Source organism: Microtus ochrogaster, chromosome X, assembly GCF_000317375.1.
Source record: "Microtus ochrogaster isolate Prairie Vole_2 chromosome X, MicOch1.0, whole genome shotgun sequence".
Classification (NCBI taxonomy): domain Eukaryota; kingdom Metazoa; phylum Chordata; class Mammalia; order Rodentia; family Cricetidae; genus Microtus; species Microtus ochrogaster.
This window is the reverse complement of record NC_022026.1, coordinates 42,690,147-42,708,465: the sequence shown is the minus strand read 5'-3', so window position 1 is coordinate 42,708,465 and position 18,319 is coordinate 42,690,147.

Below are 18,319 nucleotides of genomic sequence, written 5' to 3'. Positions count from 1 at the left end.
GAAATATGCACTGAACAGTCCTATGAATTCTATAGCCATTCATGCAATCTCTCTAACCTTGGGCTTCTTTATCTAAATAAAGTAGCTGGCAACATCACCGAAACTGTTAGACAAGGATATGTACATAAAGTACATAGTGGGATCCCCAACATTAACAGATCTCCATCAGTGACTGGTGCTAATATTCAGTGATATGCCACAGCAATAGCGACGTGGCAATGAGGAGGACATACGAGTTGCACTTTTGTTGATGAGGCTGTGTAGGGTGAGCTAAATAGACTACAGAGAATTGAGTGGTACTTCCTTCGGAATTACACATGCAGTTCTGATAGGTGATTCTACATCTTCTGTTTCTAGAGCTTCTGTGGCATTTGCTACATGAAGATAGTGAGGCTTGAACACAAAAGGTGCAGGAGATGTAAGCTACGATATAGATAAGAAGGACATTAGCGCAGTCAGCCTTAGATGCAACCAGTGCAGGTAATAGTCATAAACATTTTTTAGATGGGGGGTCTCGTCTATCCCAGGTGGCTTTGGCCTATCTATGTAGCTAAGAATGACCCTGAGTTTCTGATAGTCCTATCAGGTGACACTGGATTCATACCTCCAGAGTGCTGAGATTGCTGGTATGCATGCTGATCTGAAGTGCTGGAGACTGCACCTAAGGCTGCGTGCATGCAAAGCAAGCACAATACCAACTGAGCTATATCCCCAGTCTGTTTGTAAGGTTTTTCCTTTAAAAAGGCTTTATTATAATTTTGTGAGATCATAATATAATTACACTATTTCCCCCTCCCTTTCCTCTCTCCAGTCTCCCCTGCCTCTTTGCAAGATCACGGCTGCTTTTTCTTTTATTGTTGTTTCTCTCTCTCTCTCCCACCCACATACACACACACACACACACACACACACACACACACACACACACACACGTACTCACGTACAGGCATGCACGTGTGTGTGCAGACACACACACACACACATACACACACACACACACACACACTCTTTCAGGACCTACAATATGATATTGGATAACCTAATTGGTATGCTCTTTCCTGGGAAAGAGGATTTCTATTGCTCTCAGGTTTCCTTAGTTGCCTGTAGTAGGTCAAGTAGCATCTTGACCTTTCCCCTTTCCATGTTAGCATGCTTGTTGGTGTCATCCTTGTGTGTTTGTATTTTTGAGACAGTATGCGACATTGTAAGCCAGGATGGCTTTGAACTCACTGAAATCCTCCTGCGTCAGGCTCCACAAACACAAGCCACCACATCTAGCTAGAAGGGAGTGTTTTGATGTGTTGAAGGTCATGTGGTGCCCTTGCTCATTGCCTGGAGCAGATTTGTACCCCCCAAAGTTATAAGGGCCTGACTGCCTTTGGTTATTATCAAAACAAGCTGCTCTGAGCGATCCTCATAGTTCCTGTTTCAGGTACAGAGACAGAGGAGCGGAGGGAGCCATCAGACAAGGCCTTCCCTGTCAAAAGGAGGTCACTGCTGTAGCTCTCACAGTTACAGAGGCAAAGAAGCGGAGGACACACTTAAGGGTGCCACTACCTGGCAATTGCAGTCATTTCTTTTCTGTCGTGTTCACTCTTGAGCTGAACGGTGAAGGAAAGCACACCCACAGCATCTGCTAAATAAGGGCACTGGGAAATTATCATGCGAATTCATCCATCTTTTCCTTCTGACTGCCATGTGAGGCTCTTTTCTAATCCAGCAAACAGATTTGCTTTCCATCACACAGACAGGGCCATGAAGCTCATAAAGCAGAACAGTAAAGACTTCTCGGTCGCTGTAGCATCTTTTAAAAATAGTGGCTATATTACTCTCTAATTTATCTCCCTAATTCTAAAACTCCTAAAAATAAAATGAGTACAAGAAAAAAATCCACATCTAAAATGGGGTGGAAAATTGAACTATAAGAGGAAATTAAACTGTTATGGAAGAGAAGATTGGGGTGGCCCTCCCCGTGTCCTTCAACATCAGGACCCAAACATGCATGGCTCCAGCAGACCCGGAAGACTGAATGTTATTCTATACTGAGTATTTTTCAAAGGAAATTTCTTTGTTCTGGAGACTAACTCCCCACCCCCAACCCCATAACTACAAATCCGTGTTTAATTATAGCACAAGCTAGTTCTAAGTCATGTGTCTGTTAGGTGCCAGGGTTGACAGATCTTTGGAAACATGACAATGACATTTTCCTTCCTCCAACCTCAAGGTAAGCTTTGGCTTCTGCTGATAAATGTGTTTCAAAATATTAAGCTCTTAGAGAAACCCAATCTGTGATTTGTGTTTGTGTGTTTATTTGAAGGAAGCAGGCTTGGTGGGCCAAAGCAGACCAGTATTAAGGTTAGAGCTATCCACAGAAAATATCACATTTCAAGAATGTTCCAGGCTAGAAATACAGCTTCGTTGCTTTGGCAGAATGCTTTGGTAGCGTTCACAGAAACCTGGGTTTGATTCCCCGGAGCCACGTAAGGGTGGTGCTGGTGCATACCTGCGGTGGCAGCGAATTGGAAGCAAAATGAGCAGAAATCCAAGGTCATCCTGTGCTGTATAGTGAGTTTGAAACCTGCTTGGATTAGAAAACCTGTCTAAAAATTCCAAATACAATCTGGAAATTTATCAGCGCTCTCGTGAGCAGTTAGTTAGGCTTTCCTAAAGTACATACTATTCGATGGTTCAGTATAATCACAGACACCTTTGAACCCTTCCATCTATGAAAATGTTATCCAATAGATGAAGTAGAAGCCAGACAACTGCACTGAGAGACGAAGTCGCTCCTTCAGCACAGACTATATGAATGAGCCCTCCTTCCTGCCCCTGAATACTCATGTGATCCCCTACGGTCTCTTCTCCATGCCTCCTCTGAAGCACCTTCCTGAAAATGTATTGCTTTCTGTTCTTCCCAGAAATAACAACCTTTTTACATTTGCTTTTATGGAATTAAAAGTATAATTCATGAATTAATCTTATAAGAAAATAATGAAACAATAAGAAAGTATTGGGACTTATGAAAAATCACAAGGTCTAGAAATTAAAACCTTAGATCTTGCCCAACCTAACAAAAATGACACATATTTATAGATTTATATAAAATCTCCTATGAACACATATACTATATATATACATACATACAGGGCCTTATAATTATAAAATATAAAGTTGGCTTCATATAATAGGAAAATAATCTTAAAAGATAGAAACTCTAAATACGTAAGTCACAACCTTTTTTTAATTATCAACAAACAAAGTTTACTGTGAGCAAAATATAAGCAGGATCATTACATATTATTATTCTTATCTTGTAGAGGCACAATTTCTTTGAATGCAAAAATAGTAAACCCCAAATTCTTTATTCAGGGTACCCTAGACAACATAATCTATTAGATAATGATTTAAAGCATCCACCAAAAACCCAAGGATGTTCTTGTAAAATGTTTATAACCCACAGGCCAGTGACATACTTTAAAGTTGTATATGGAGACACGTGCCTGTAATCTCACCATTCAGGAGGCAGAAGCTGGAGGACCACTGATGAGTTTGAGGTCAGTTTTTCTCAACAAGACCTTGTCCCAAGGTGGGGAAATATCATTAACTTGGGCTCCACAGATCTTGAATCTGTGGGTAGAAAGGAAGGAATCTATGGGGTTGGGAAGGAAAAATTACAGCCTTATTTTCATCAGGTTTTGAGACTTCCTTACACAGTGCATGATGACATCTGCATTGGTTTTTAATGGGTGTTTTGTTTGTTGGTTTGGGTGTTCGTTTCTTGAGACTGTTTCATGTAGACCAGGCTGGCCTAAAATTTTTGATCTCCCAGGTGCTGGAATTACAAGTATACTCCACCAGACTCAGCTGCTTACAGTCTTGTTTGCTTGCTGTTTTTTTGATGCTGGAAGTAAAGCCTAAAAGACAGGTACATGCTAGGCCAGTGCCTTACCACTAAGCAACATCTCTAACTCTGTGTCCAATTTTATTACTATCCAAAGTATTGGCAAGCAATTGAAATCATAGGTTTCTTTTTTTCGAATTAGTTGCTTCAGATACCTCAACATTGTATTTCTTCTAATCAATTCTTCAAAAATATGACTCTTAGTAGGTCTTGTGTCACTTTAGTTGCAATCGTTTAATTAAGAAGCATATATACCTTACATGTGTTTTATGTAACACAAAGTGGTTTTCATTGTAAATATATGTATCCTTTTTATTCATTCATTTAAGCTCTTACTCTGAGAAGGATCCAAGATACTGTGGACTCCATGGGGAAGAAAAAGATCACACGCTTGCTCAAAGATATAACAAACATTTTGAATAGGTGCTAAGAATTTAACCCCAGCATGGTATAAAAACTGTCTAATGATCTAACTTGATCCAATGAAGAGTTCAAAAATTTATTCTGGGTATAGGGCTTGAAAACCTAGAAGGGGGATAAGATTACATGGCTTTTAAATTATATGCCCCTTTCTGGCTAAAAACAATCCCAAGATCCAGAGTACCTGCTAAAATTCTGAAGAGTAATCAGTGAGCAAGATTGAACAAGCCCTATGCCTCACTTTGTAAATTGCACCCTAGCTATGTCTGTTTTACTTGTTTATGAGTGTTTTCTGGATGTTATCCTCCAGGCATGGCAGGACTGTTACCATCATAATTGAAATAACTTTGAAGAGACCCTCACAAGATCTGGCCTGTTGACTTTCCCTCATAGGAGGAGGTGGGAAGAGTCATTAAACTCTCAAATGAAATTCCAACCACTCTCTTCTGCACCTTAGCTGCTAACAGTTTGGGGAAGTTCTAAAGTATACAGTGTGAAAGGTTCAGCAAAAGGGGATGCCATTTAGTTTGGGTAGGCTATCAGTCATGCTGTGGTGAGTTTTTGGTGATGCTACTGATTGGGAGCCACCACATTCTTTCGAGCAAACCTTCACATGTGGCCTAAAGTAGGTTCCATAAACTCCTTAGTTCACCACAGTGAACTTGAGTGGAACTGTTCTTTTGGTCCTCTGTCGGTGTCTTATCTGGGTATGAAGAGACTTTAGTTCATATCTCCCCAGGAAAATTCCATGCGACAGTGAGCACCGGCTGTGCCATCTTTATCTGAAATCATGTATTCCTTAATTAAGATCACAAGAAGGAACCCAACCTAAGGTGGGCCCGATTCTAATATTATCAATTTTATTGTGGTACATTAAAACATAAAAGGTTTATTTTATCATTCTATTGTCACAGACCATTTGTTCACTACATTCTTTATTTTTCACAGCATTTTAAACCTAATTTTATCCTGCTTAAGGGTGCAAGAAATAGTTGAATCCCTTTTATGAAAGTATAAAACATATGTAGCATAACATATCCTTCATGTGTGTACTTAGAAGTTATTTGAACTTTCATAAAGCTAGCATATTTGTATATAGAAAATTCAGTTGGAGAAACTGAAGTGTGTGGACACTAGAGACTCTCTTTGTATGTACACCCTAGAGGTTGTCTTTGACCTCTTACTGCCCTTCTGCTGCCGCTCTGCCCCATGAAGGGTGGCCATAAGTCTGACTCCCAACAGCACAGATATGTTTTGCTTAGATTTTCATACTTTATAGAACTGAAACCACAAAGTATTGCACTTGGATCTGGCTTCTTTCATTCAATACTGTCTTTGCCAGATTCCTATTACTGGAAAATTTTAAACTCAAAAGTTCAGACTGTGTTTATCCTTTTTTGAGGCTTAGTATATGGTATGAGGAGAAGAACAAAAATATTTCTTTTAGAAAACTTGACTCTCAGGGGACCTAAGAATCCAGCCCTCATAGTTTAGATAAGACTATTTTTTTCTCTTGTTCTGTGTTTTCTTTTTCTTAGAAACTGAGCTCTGGTTATAATTCTGTTTCCTGTAAAGATTTTGAGTTGAATACAGTAAAGCTTTAGATATGAGTTCGTTGGAAACCTTGCAGAGAAATTGTATCTGAACGCCTAAAAGCAGTTATACTTGGAAGTTACTCTCCGCTGTCATTTAAAACCAGCCAGAGCATCGTCTATGCATTTAAAGTAAACCAACATATGTTGAATATATTACTTCTTTAATATTCCTTTTCACTATTGCCTTTCTGTGTTGCACGCTTTGAAATGCCAAAGAGTGTAGATAGCATGGGCTTTCTTGTGGGAAGAAGGCTGACCTGGGAATAAAAGATGGGTTTTTGTTTTTTGTCCTGACAGTGGGCTTATACAGCTGTATTGCATCAATCCTCTGAGCCTGGGTTGTTCTCTCTCAGGCTTCCTCTGGGAATCGGAATGAGGTAATGTGTGGGAAAGGCTTGGCAAACTCTACTGGGACATACAGTTGCAACCCCCACGGGACTCTCTTGTTCTGTCCCCTGTCTTTGGGTTTTGTCTTTTTGTGGTGCTGGGAATTAAACATAAGGCTTTGCACATGGTTAAGCATGTTAGGCAAGTCTTGTACCACTGGACTACATCTCTAGCCCTTGTTCTTGTTTGCAGTAGATTTGATTCTTTCTGTCTGCCTGCTACTACGTTTCCACAACTTTCTTTCCTCTCAGTTAACCTTTTCCCTGCCCTGCTGGTGTTTTGCACTCTAGCTCAGCACCAGTGTTTCCATGACAACTCTCCTGTGCTTGTGCCCCCCTGCTTCCCTCTCTTCTTTGTACTCCTGTTGTTTCCATGGCCAATGTTATACTGCTTTGTTTGGTACTTCCAGTTTGCTTTCTCTTCTCAAATATATGCCATGAAAAATAGGTGGGTTTTAAGAGAAGTCCACTACCTTAAAAAATAGCATGATATGCATGTCATGGATAATACTGAATGTTTGTGGGTTTTTTACAGACAAAATCAGCCCTACTTCTTAGCTTTTGCTAATCCCCACATTGCAGTTTCTATTACTAACATGTTATCAATAAACTAACCAAAATAATCAAACTTTAACAATCAGCTTCTTTTTTTTAGCCAACACTTAATCCCAACACTTGGGAGGCAGAGGCAGGAAGATCTTTCTGAGTGCAAGATCAGCCTGCTCTACAAAATGAGTTCTAGGCCAGCCAGAGCAGTTATGTAGAGAAACCTTGTCTTGGAAAACAAAAGAATCATCTTTGACAGGCTGGTGTGTGCTGGCTATTCAAATGAGTGTTCTCAGTTTCTAACTGATTCTTTAAAGAATCTCATCTTTGATTGGGTAAAAAGAAGTCATCTTGTTACTTTCCAGTCTTTTATGAGAAGGTTGTGCCAATGTGTACAATTGTACTTCCCACTTTCTCTTCTGTAAGATTCAGTGTGGCTGGCTTTATGTTGAGGTCTTTGATCCATTTGGACTTGAGTTTTGTGCATGGTGAGAGATATGGGTCTATTTTCATTCTTCTACATGTTGATACCCACTTCCTAAATATAACCCCAGCAGCCAGACACTGAGAGAAATAATTAATAAATGGGACCTCCTGAAACTGAAAGGCTTCTGTAAAGCAAAGGACATGGTCAACAAGACAAAACGACAGCCTACAGAATGGGAAAAGATCTTCACCAATCCCACATCAGACAGAGGTCTGATCTCCAAAATATACAAAGAATTTAAGAAATTGTACAACAAAAGAACACATAATCTGCTGGGCAGTGGTGGAGCACGCCTTTAATCCCAGCACTCGGGAGACAGAGGCAGGCTGATCTCTGTGAGTTCGAGGCCAGCCTGGTCTACAAGAGCTAGTTCCAGGACAGGAACCAAAAAGCTACGGAGAAACCCTGTCTTGAAAATCAAAAACAAAACAAAACAAAACAAAACAAAACAAAACAAAACAAAACACATAATCCAATAAAAAAATGGAGTACAGACCTAAACAGAGAACTCTCAACAGAGGAATCTAAAATGGCTGAAAGTCACTTAAGGAAATGTTCAACATCCTTAGTCATCAGAGAAATGCAAATCAAAACAACTCTGAGATTCCATCTTACACCTGTAAGAATGGCCAAGATCAAAAACACTGATGACAACTTATGCTGGAGAGATTGTGGAGAAACGGGGACACTTCTCCATTGCTGGTGGGAATGCAAGCTGGTACAACCCCTTTGGATGTCAGTGTGGAGATTTCTCAGAAAATTAGCAAAAAACCTTCCTCAAGACCCAGTAATACCACTTTTTGGTATATATCCAAAGGATGCTCAATCGTGCAACAAAGACATGTGCTCAACTATGTTCATATCAGGTTTGTTTGTCATAGCCAGAACCTGGAAACAACCTAAATGCCTCTCGATCGAAGAATGGATTAGGAAAATGTGGTACATTTGCACAATGGAGTACTTCACAACAGAAAAAAATAATGACAGCTTGAATTTTGCAGGAAAATGGATGGAGCAAGAAAACATCATTTTGAGTGAGGTAACCCAGACCCAGAAAGACAATTATCACATGTACTCACTCATAGGTGGTTTTTAAACATATAGCAAAGAAAGCCAGCCTACAAACCACAATCCCAGAGAACTTAGACAACAATGAGGACGCTAAGAGAGACTTACATAGATCTAACCTACATGGGAAGTAGAAAAAGATAAGATCTCCTGGGTAAATTGGGAGCATGGGGACCTTGGGGGAGGGTTGAAGGGGGAAGGGAGGGGAGCAGAGAAAAATGTAGAACTCAATAAATATCAATAAAAAAATCAAGAGAGAAGGGTGACTATAGACACTTTTAAAGAAATAACTGTGGGGCCTGAGAAATGATTCAGAAGTTAATAGCACTTCCTGCTCTTGTAGAGGACTGGGGTTCGTGTCCCAGCACTAACATGGAGGTTCAAAACTGCCTCTAGCTTCAGTTCCAGAGGACCCAATGCCTTCTGCTGTCCTCCATGAGCTCCTGAGTTTATGTGCGCACACACACATATATAATTTTTAATTAATAAAGAATTATTTTTAAAAAGCTCACATGAATAGATGTTAGAAGTCAGTTTCTTGCTCTTAAATGTTTAAAAGCACCATGCTCTGTCTGTAAGGCAGTAGTTCTCAATCTGTGGGTCACAACCCTCTTAGGATCACATGTCAACTATCCTACATATCACACATTTACATTTTGATTCATACAAGTAGCAGAATTACAGTTATGAAGTAGCAATGAAAATAATTTTATGGTTTGGGGGGGTCACCACAACATGAGGAACTGTATTAAAGGGTCACAGCATTAGGAAGGCTGAGAACCACTGCTCTAAAGCATAACAAACTCCATAAAGTAATGCATTTGTATCATGAGTAGTTTGATGTCATCTAAATTAAAAACAAATAATACTATTTAGGCTAGGGAGATAGCTCACTGGGTATGACCCGAGTTGGAATCCATAGCATCCATGGCTGTGCATGCCTGTATAACTCCAGCATTGGGGGGCAGAGGAACTCAGATTCCAATAGCTTGCTGGCCACCAAACAGATATGTCAAGCTTTTACTTTAGACTCACTGAGAAACCCTGTATCAAAGCAATAAGGTAGAAAGTGTTGGAGAATGGCACCCTATATCCTGTTATGGCCTCTGTACATTCTCATGCATGTACCATACACATAAACAATGCCTCACCTACTCATGCGCGTGTGCACACACACACGCATGGATACACACACTAAAAATGCTAGTCTTCTAATTTCTCAGCTATAATGTTTGATTTTGTACATACAGTGTTCCCAGAAAAAGAATGTTGTCATCAACCTATTAAAGCTTTGGGTAGAAAGCTCCCAGTTAGTAAGTTGTGTGAATAGGCGCTTTAAAATTGGCAGTGATGTGTATTAAGAAGCCCATAGGCTGAATATGGTCATGGGTAGCTGTGAATGCAGCCCTAATTACAAAACCATAGATCATTAAAATGCTAGCTATGAGATTGTTTTGTGATTTTTTTTAACTTCTTGGGGTTTTTAAATCTTATTAATTGCACATATGTGTGTGAATATGAGTGCCATGTATGATCTTGTGTATGTGCTGAGTTTAGGTGTACAGACCAGAGGAGAACATTGGGGACCCTGCTCTATCACTCTGCCTTATTCTTTGGAGACAAATCTGGAGTTATGCTGGCAGCCAGCAAACCCAGTGATCCTATCTCTTCAGTGCTAGAGTTTAAGGCATGGACGTTGCCAATTTTGCATGGGTTCTTCACATAGATGCTGGGATCAGAACTCAGGTCCTTATATATGTGCCTCACGTGCTCTTATCTACTAAGCCAGGCTCTGCCACCCACTTCGTAACTTGATTGGTGGTCCTCAAGTGTGAGCTTTGCAGACAGCAGTGTGTTACAATGTCCAAAGATAAAGAACACTTGTATGTAGATCAGTCTAAGCTTTAGGGTGCCAATGTGTGTGGGGGTGGGGGGAGATGTCATGATTCTAGAGTAGCTCCATTCAAGGGTAGCTTCATTCCAGGGTAGCTTCAAAGAAAGGTGCACAACACACAACATCATTTAAAAAACCCACACATCAATCACATCAGTGTTTTAAAAAATTATGTATGAAATTCTCAGCAAGATGCTTAACTTCTTTCAAGGTGCATGTGCTTGTGTGTGTGTGTGTGTGTGTGTGTGTATACGCTTATATGTATTGTGCATAATTTTAGAAAAAATAATGTAAGTCCTTGAGGTTTTACCAAACAACCTTAGTGTTATTTTTCTTTATCCCTCCTCTGTCTATATGGCTTAGGCAACATCTCAGAATAGGGAGAAAAATGATTGTAGGAGCCAGAGGACCAGGAAGTCTGTGGTGAAAGGCTTTCTTAGAAATGGTTGTATAAACAAGACCTGAGAAATGACTATATAAAGGGACATATTAACGTGGAAGGGAAGAAATTTGAGGAGTCCCAACCCTAGACAAAGATTTATAAGTAACCAGTGACTGTTAGGAAAAGGAGACTTAGCCTCTTCCAGGGATGAGACCCCTTATTGGCTGCCCAGTGCAGAATAGTGGGCCTTGAAACCATCTGCCCACAAACAACAAAAACCAGACTGGTCAGATTGTATTAATGTATTTATGCATGCATGTATGCATGTATATGTGTATATGCATATAAAATATGTGTTCATACATATGTAAGAATAATAGTCAAAAAAGGAGGCTATCAACTTGAGGGTAAGGGGTATGGGAGAGGTTGGAGGAAGGGTACTTGGGAGGGGCTGGAGGGAGGAATGCAAGGGGGAAAATGATATAATTCTGTTTCAACTCTAAAAACATATTTAAATTAATCAATAAATTTTAAAAAAGTCTACTCCATCTACCTGGGCATGTTGACACAGCCCTGTAATTCAAGCATTTGGGAGATAGAGGCAAAAGGGTAAAGTTAGGGTCACTCCTAGCTACATAGTGAGCGTGAGGCCAGCCTGATAACATAGAAATCTGTCTCAAACAAGATCTTATGAGGAAATTGGGAACATGGGGACCATGGGAGAGGGTAGAAGGGGAGGGGAAAAGAAGAGAGGGGAGCTCAAAAAAATATATAGCTCAATAAAAATAAAGAAGTTTGTCTCAAAAACAAACATCAAAAACAAATAAATAAAATAGCAATCAGTCAATTCAACTAAATATGGTTTCTCCTTAGTAATTATGAATGTGATAAGGCATTTTCCAACATTGCCCCAACTTGTGCGCACTTTATGATATTCAGCTTTGTGCAATTCCTTTGCCTTGCAAATAGAATTATTAACTAGCTCCTAATGTAAAAAAAAAAAACAACCCAACACTATTGCAGGAGTGTTCTAAGACTAGGGAATGAAAGTCCCTCATCTTGGGGATTGTGTTGTGTTGGATTTTGTCACTTTGGAAAAGGATATGTTCAAATCCTGACTTGAACCTCAGAATGTGGCCTTATCTGAAGAGGTAATTCGTTAAAATGGGGTAATACTCATACTCAAGAAACCTCAACAAAACACTAGCAAACTAAATTCAATAGCACATTAAGAAGATTATACACCATGACCATGTGGATACATGTTCCTGGAATGCCAGGGTGGTTTAGCCCATGAAAACCATTAACATAGTATACTACACGAACAGAATAAAGGATGAAACGATGTGCCCATCTCAACTTACACTCAAAATGTATCTGTCAAGATTTAATACCCTTTCACAGTAAAAGCACTCACTAAACTAGACATAAGCAATAACTCCATAACACAGATCATATGGAAGGAAGGCTCCCAGCTGATGTTCAAGCTCCTTTTCATTCTTGTATCAGAAGACAAAGATGCCTACTCTCGCTGCTTCTGCTCAGCACAGGAATTAGGAAGGCTCAGCCAGACCAATTATGCAAGAAGAAAAAAAAAGCATTGAAATTGCAAAGAAGTAAAAGGATTTATGTTCACATTAGCACAGCATTGTATGTAGAAACATTTAAAACTGACAAACATACACACCCTGGTAGACACCTAATCAAGCACTTCAGTAAAGTTTCAGGATATAAAAGAAACACATAAATGTCAGTTCGTTTCTGCATACTTGCAATGAATGATCTGAGGAGGAAATTAAGAGGAAAATCCATTTAACAGTAGCATCAAAATCAATAAAACACTCAGAAGTGGATAGGTAATATCTACTCCAGTCAACAACAGCGTAACTGTACTCTCATGAGTTCCCCTGAGCCGGAACCACTACCGGGCTCTTAAATCCTTTACCCACAAAGTGGTCTCATATATGTTTGCTGGCTCTGTCTGCTAAAACTTCAGCCAGTTGATTTTATAACAATAAATACCTAAGGGGTAACCACGCACTAATGTTTTGAGTGAAACATTTAAATGTAACTATCGAGAAGATCCATGTTTTTCAGTTCTTCTTGCTGTTCTGTACCTCGGAGGGTGTGGAAAACTAAGCATTCGTTGCCTAAAGGTTTTTGGAAATGTATGTAAACATAATTGTTTTTATAGTGGAGAGAATGGTGGAATCAGATATCAGACTAAAACATAGGGAGGATTAGTGGGACCAAATCAGAATGTGACCAGCAATGCTCGGGGCGTCAACACATTACAAATTCTTCTGAATGATTTGAAAACTGTTGGCCTTGTATGTGCTGGCAGTATTTCCTTTTTATTGTTCAGATATCCTGATTATATGCTACATTCCTTACTATCATTGCATGCCCCCAAATCCCAGAACATTTCCTCCACTTATTATGATCTGGGGACATTCTCTTGCACTGAAATTACAGTTTGCAAGAATGACAGCTGCTAAATAATTATAGGATATTTGCGTTAGCCTTCTGTAGAATTTACATACCCACAAACCAATGTTTATTTATATAACCTGTGTCTTACAGATGTGGATACAGGCCAAAGCATTAAAAATACATAAATAATTTATAAGACTTCATCTAGATTCGTTGGCTTTCTTATTGCATTGGACAAATTACCAATGAATTTTGTGAATTGTAAATTCAACCAGTTTGGGTGTTTTGTTCATTCACAGTTGCGATTTTCACAATCATAGAATGTATATAGAATAAGAGAATGTAATAGAGGCTGATCTGAGATGTTCATTTTATGTTGAAGAATGTAAATATATCTTAAGAGAAAGTGAGGTGTCTGCATGTGACATCTTGGCATGAGTTGGCATGTTACCCTATGGGAAGGAGCCAGCCCTCTCTTACTTACAGTGGAAAGCAGAGAGATGAGTAAAATGTAGACTGTCCTTTTAAAAATGGAATTCCATATGTACTTAGATCTTAGTGAAGATTTGCTAACCCTGGACAAAGTGGAAAGTCTGCTACTAAGCTCCCTTCTGTGAATCTGCAACATGTCTAAGGAAATCAGAGCCCTAGGAACCAACAGACCAAGATGCAGTGGAGAAAAGAAGAAATACATCTGTTCATTTAATGCAGGGGATTCAACACTGAGACTTAGCTGATTAATTAATCAAGGGCTGAAATGACAAAGAGAAAAGTGGGGTACTCTAAATGATCCAGTAACAAAGCTCTCAAAAAATCATTCCCATTTAATTTCTTGCTGTTCCCAGAGTAGTTTTGACAAGTCACCACTTAGTCATAGTTAGGCTCCCACATTGTCGCATGCTGAGTGTGCTCCTCAGGTAAAGGAAGTAATTGAAATCCTGTGAGTTCTGAGTAATAAAGCCTGGGCTGTGCTTCGTCATTAATGTACAACATTCATCACATCCAGAGGATGTATAAACTCGCACTATAAAATTACTAATGCACCTATGAATAAACACTACAGCCTGTTATGTTGGGACTATTATTAACAGGAAGACAGATTCTGGACTCAACAGAGCTCAAGGAAAATGAAAAGCCCACAAAATATTGCTTTGCCATATTCTCTTTAGAGCTCCCCAGCTGTGGTTTTTTTTAACTTACTGTTTATATGGTAGAGTTCCTGAAAGCATTCGCCTTTCAAGCTTTTTCCCCTTCCACTACAATTTGGTCCCGGATTTCCTCTGAGAAAACTTTTTCCTGAGTCTCAAATGTATGGTGATCAATCATCCCAGGTTTCTGGTACTTGAGACTTCGGTGGCTACACCAGGCAATTTGCCAGCTAGGATGAGTTGGTTGGCCCCTGAGCAGACCTAGAGGGAAAGTCCTTCAGCGAGATCCCCCCTTGCCCAGGTGGCTCTGCACACCCACGGTTCTCTACAGTTACGTAAGGATAACTGATTCTGTTTATGCGCAAAGACAGTTTCAGAAGAGTAAGACATGGCGCCCCGCTCTCCCTCTCTTATGATCTTTGCATTTCAAAATAGTCTTAGAGGAGAATATGCCTTGTTCTTTTCTGTGGCCCAAATCACAAAGCCTGAAATGTCTACTTTCTGCATCTTTACTGAAAAATTGGCCACGTTCCAGCCTCAGATAAAGTTACTTATAAAATACCTTTGGGCTGTCTCATGCCAGTCGTCCTAGGATTACAATGAGATTGAGGCCCTCCTGAGCCACCTAGCATGACCGTGTCCCAAATAAGCGACCAAATAAACAAAACAAGCAAGCATATTGGGAAAGTGTGACTGATCTTCCCTAATATGTTGGCCTTTGAGGCTGAATTACAAATCACCAAAAATTATTCATAAGATGGTTATAATTTTCTACAGAGTGCTTTATAAGTTTATGAACAATATGCAATGTTAAGCCATTTAAGTTTTTTTTTAAAGCCAGGGAGCTCATCAAACCGTAGCCTGTGAGGAAAGAGGCAGAACTTACAACAGAAAGGAATGGAGGCTCACATTCTTGTTTTCAGGCCGTCCTTCATGACGGAGGAAGCTCTGTGGCTGTGGGCCTAAGCCACTGCAGATGAAAGTGTTTGAAAACAGAATGCCGTGTCACCTACAGACTCTTCTTGTGATTGCTCCCTAATCCATACACTATAAACACTTAGACAACCCTGACATTGTCTTCAGTATTCTAAATAGTCCAGGGATGACTTAAAGAGAAAGATGTATGTCACTTGCACGCAAATGTTATCTTGTTTTGTTATTATTTTTAGCTCCTCTACCTCCCCCTCTTCCTTCTTACTGATAATTAAATCCAGAGTCTCATGTATATTGAAGATTTCTCTTGTGATAACTGTCACCTGATATGAAGTAGTTTGGGTTTTCTATAATTCTGTTTTGATTGTTGAAAACTAAGATCATCAAGAGGCATTTTGACCCATGCTTCACATTTTAACATAGTTTTTGTAAAAAGGTTATGCAATGATAGATTTTTTTTGTCTCTTCTTTCATTTTAGTTTTCAAGGGTATTTTTTCTATACAGATCTTGAGCAGTCTCTGATCTGGGGATTTTAATGTGTGGATTGGGATGGTTCTGCCAATGCTGGTATACTCTGCTGACGCTCTCAGTTCTTTATGGTCACTACCGAGGGCGGCAATCTCAATTATGACTCCAGGAACATGGTCTCATGCCAAATGTATCATTTTCATCCACCTCTGTACTACTACCTTTGCAAAGTTAGGAAAGAAAATGACCTTGCTTATACCTGGGTTGATAATTTCCTACTTTACCTGCCAGCTCTGTGCTTAATACAGTCTGTGCTTCAGAATTGCTCTCCCTCTGTCTGTCTGTCTGTCTGTCTGTCTGTCTGTCTCTGTTTCTCTCTCTCTCTCTCTCTCTCTCTCTCTCTCTCTCTCTCTGGTGTGTGTATGTCTGAGTATGTCTGTGAGTGAGTTTTGAGTGTGTGTGAGTTATAAGTTTGTGTGTGTGTGAGAATGTGTGCAACTGTGTGGTAGTGGTAGTTTTATTTAGTTATCATAGTAACGTCTCAGCCTCTGACATTCTGCGTAGTCTAGTGAAGACTGATGAAACATAGCTCTCACCTCCAAAGAAGAAGTAGCCTGCTCTCAAGCCAAGCATGAGTGAGCATGGCCTCAGAAAGGGGACTCAGGTAGTCCAGAATGACAAGTTCCACTATGGAAGGAGTTACATGAGATTTTCCTTTTGTACAGAAAAGACAAAGTCAAATATAAAAGCATTTACCAAGTACGCTGGCAGGGACCACAGGTAGACTGCTTACATCAAAGCAGGGGAGCATCTCCTATAGATTTCGGGTACTTTCTGGTGATATTCTTAGCTTTTAGGGTGGTGGAACCTAGTGGTCTGCTACAAAGACATTTTTAAGGTTTTGGTAATCACAGTACTGTTAAACCAGACAGGGGTAGGTAATGAATGGCTTTCAAAGAGACTAAAAATACCCAAAGCTAATTTGCCTCTGATCTGCAATGTTCTGACTTCCACAGTCACAAAGCTCAGTCATTTTTAACACAGGTGCAGATCTTCTTTTTTCTGGGAACTTCAGTTCACAGAAATGAGTATAACTTTAGGGCCAAATTAATTCTAACATCAACCACTGTGGTAGAATATATGACTGTGTTTTATAGAAATTAAAAATATGCTAACCAGTGACAAAATACCTTCACCAGAGAGCATAACTAAATTATTTTAACTGCCTTGGGATTAATTTTCAATCAATCAGGTGATTTTAATAAGAAATTAAAAAAATAACTATATATCAACTAGCCTATAACAAAAGATGTTTAAAGGTGAATTAAGGGATTTAATTTATTATGTATTTGTTTCTTTATGGACTTTCTGTTTTGAGACGGGGTCATATAGCCCAGGGTCACCTTGAACTCACTTTGTGACTACAATGACTTTGAACTCCTGGTCCTCTTGTCTCTACTGCAGGAGTGCTGGAATTACAGGCATGTGCCACCACATTCAGCTGGTCTCCAGTTCATATTCTTTTTATAATAACCATTATAATAACCTGTGATTATTTTTCTGGCCAAAATGCACTTTATTCTTAAAAAGACAATGATTTCTATCAAATATCAATGACTATAATAAGAGGTGATGAATATTGCTTAGTGCTTTTAATCTGGAGCCTTTTTGATAAATGTGTAGAAGAACTTGCATCTAAGAAATGTAATATACATTTTTGTTTTTGTATCTGCTGATCTATGCATATCATATGTGCATTTATGTGATTAAAAGTGTTCTAACTTCGGGCGGTGGTGGTGGCGCACGCCTTTAATCCCAGCACTCGGGAGGCAGAGGCAGGCGGATCTCTGTGAGTTCGAGACCAGCCTGGTCTACAAGAGCTAGTTCCAGGACAGGCTCCAAAACCACAGAGAAACCCTGTCTCGAAAAACCAAAAAAACAAAAGTGTTCTAACTTAGAGATATTGAACTGAAAATTTAGAACCAAACAAACATACTAAAATTAAACCACTCCATCCTGTAGTTCTTTCCATAAACTTTCTATCTATCTATCTATCTATCTATCTATCTATCTATCTATCTATCTATCTATCTATCTATCTATCTATCTAATTGAACAATTTACAATGCACTCCAACATGTCATTTAATAAAAGACTATAAATATTTTCAGCTGAGGAGGAAGAATCTAATATTATGCCATGTGGAATATATTTAAGACTCAATTGAGCATGAAGTTAAAGATACATTTTTTTTTGCTATAAGAAAGTCAAATGATTGCATTTTCACCTCTCTATGCACAATATACCATTTTCTAAAATTTGACACCCATCGCTTAGATGAACTCTTTCAGTGATGCAGCCAAAGATGAGACATTGTAATTTAAACTTTATTTCCTTGTCAAATACTGTTCAGCACTCTAAATTAATATAATGAACACAGGGATGAAGCTAAGCCCCTTACTGATAAAGTGCCCATTTATCAATATCAATTTGTTTTTGTACGAATCTGTAAATTATGTTCACAAAGAAGACTGCAGACCAGTAGTTCTCAACCTTCCTAAAGCTGTGACCTTTTAACACAGTTCCTCATTTGTGGTGACCCCCCCATCATAAAATTATTTTATTGCTACTTCATAATTGTAATTTGTTCCTGGTAT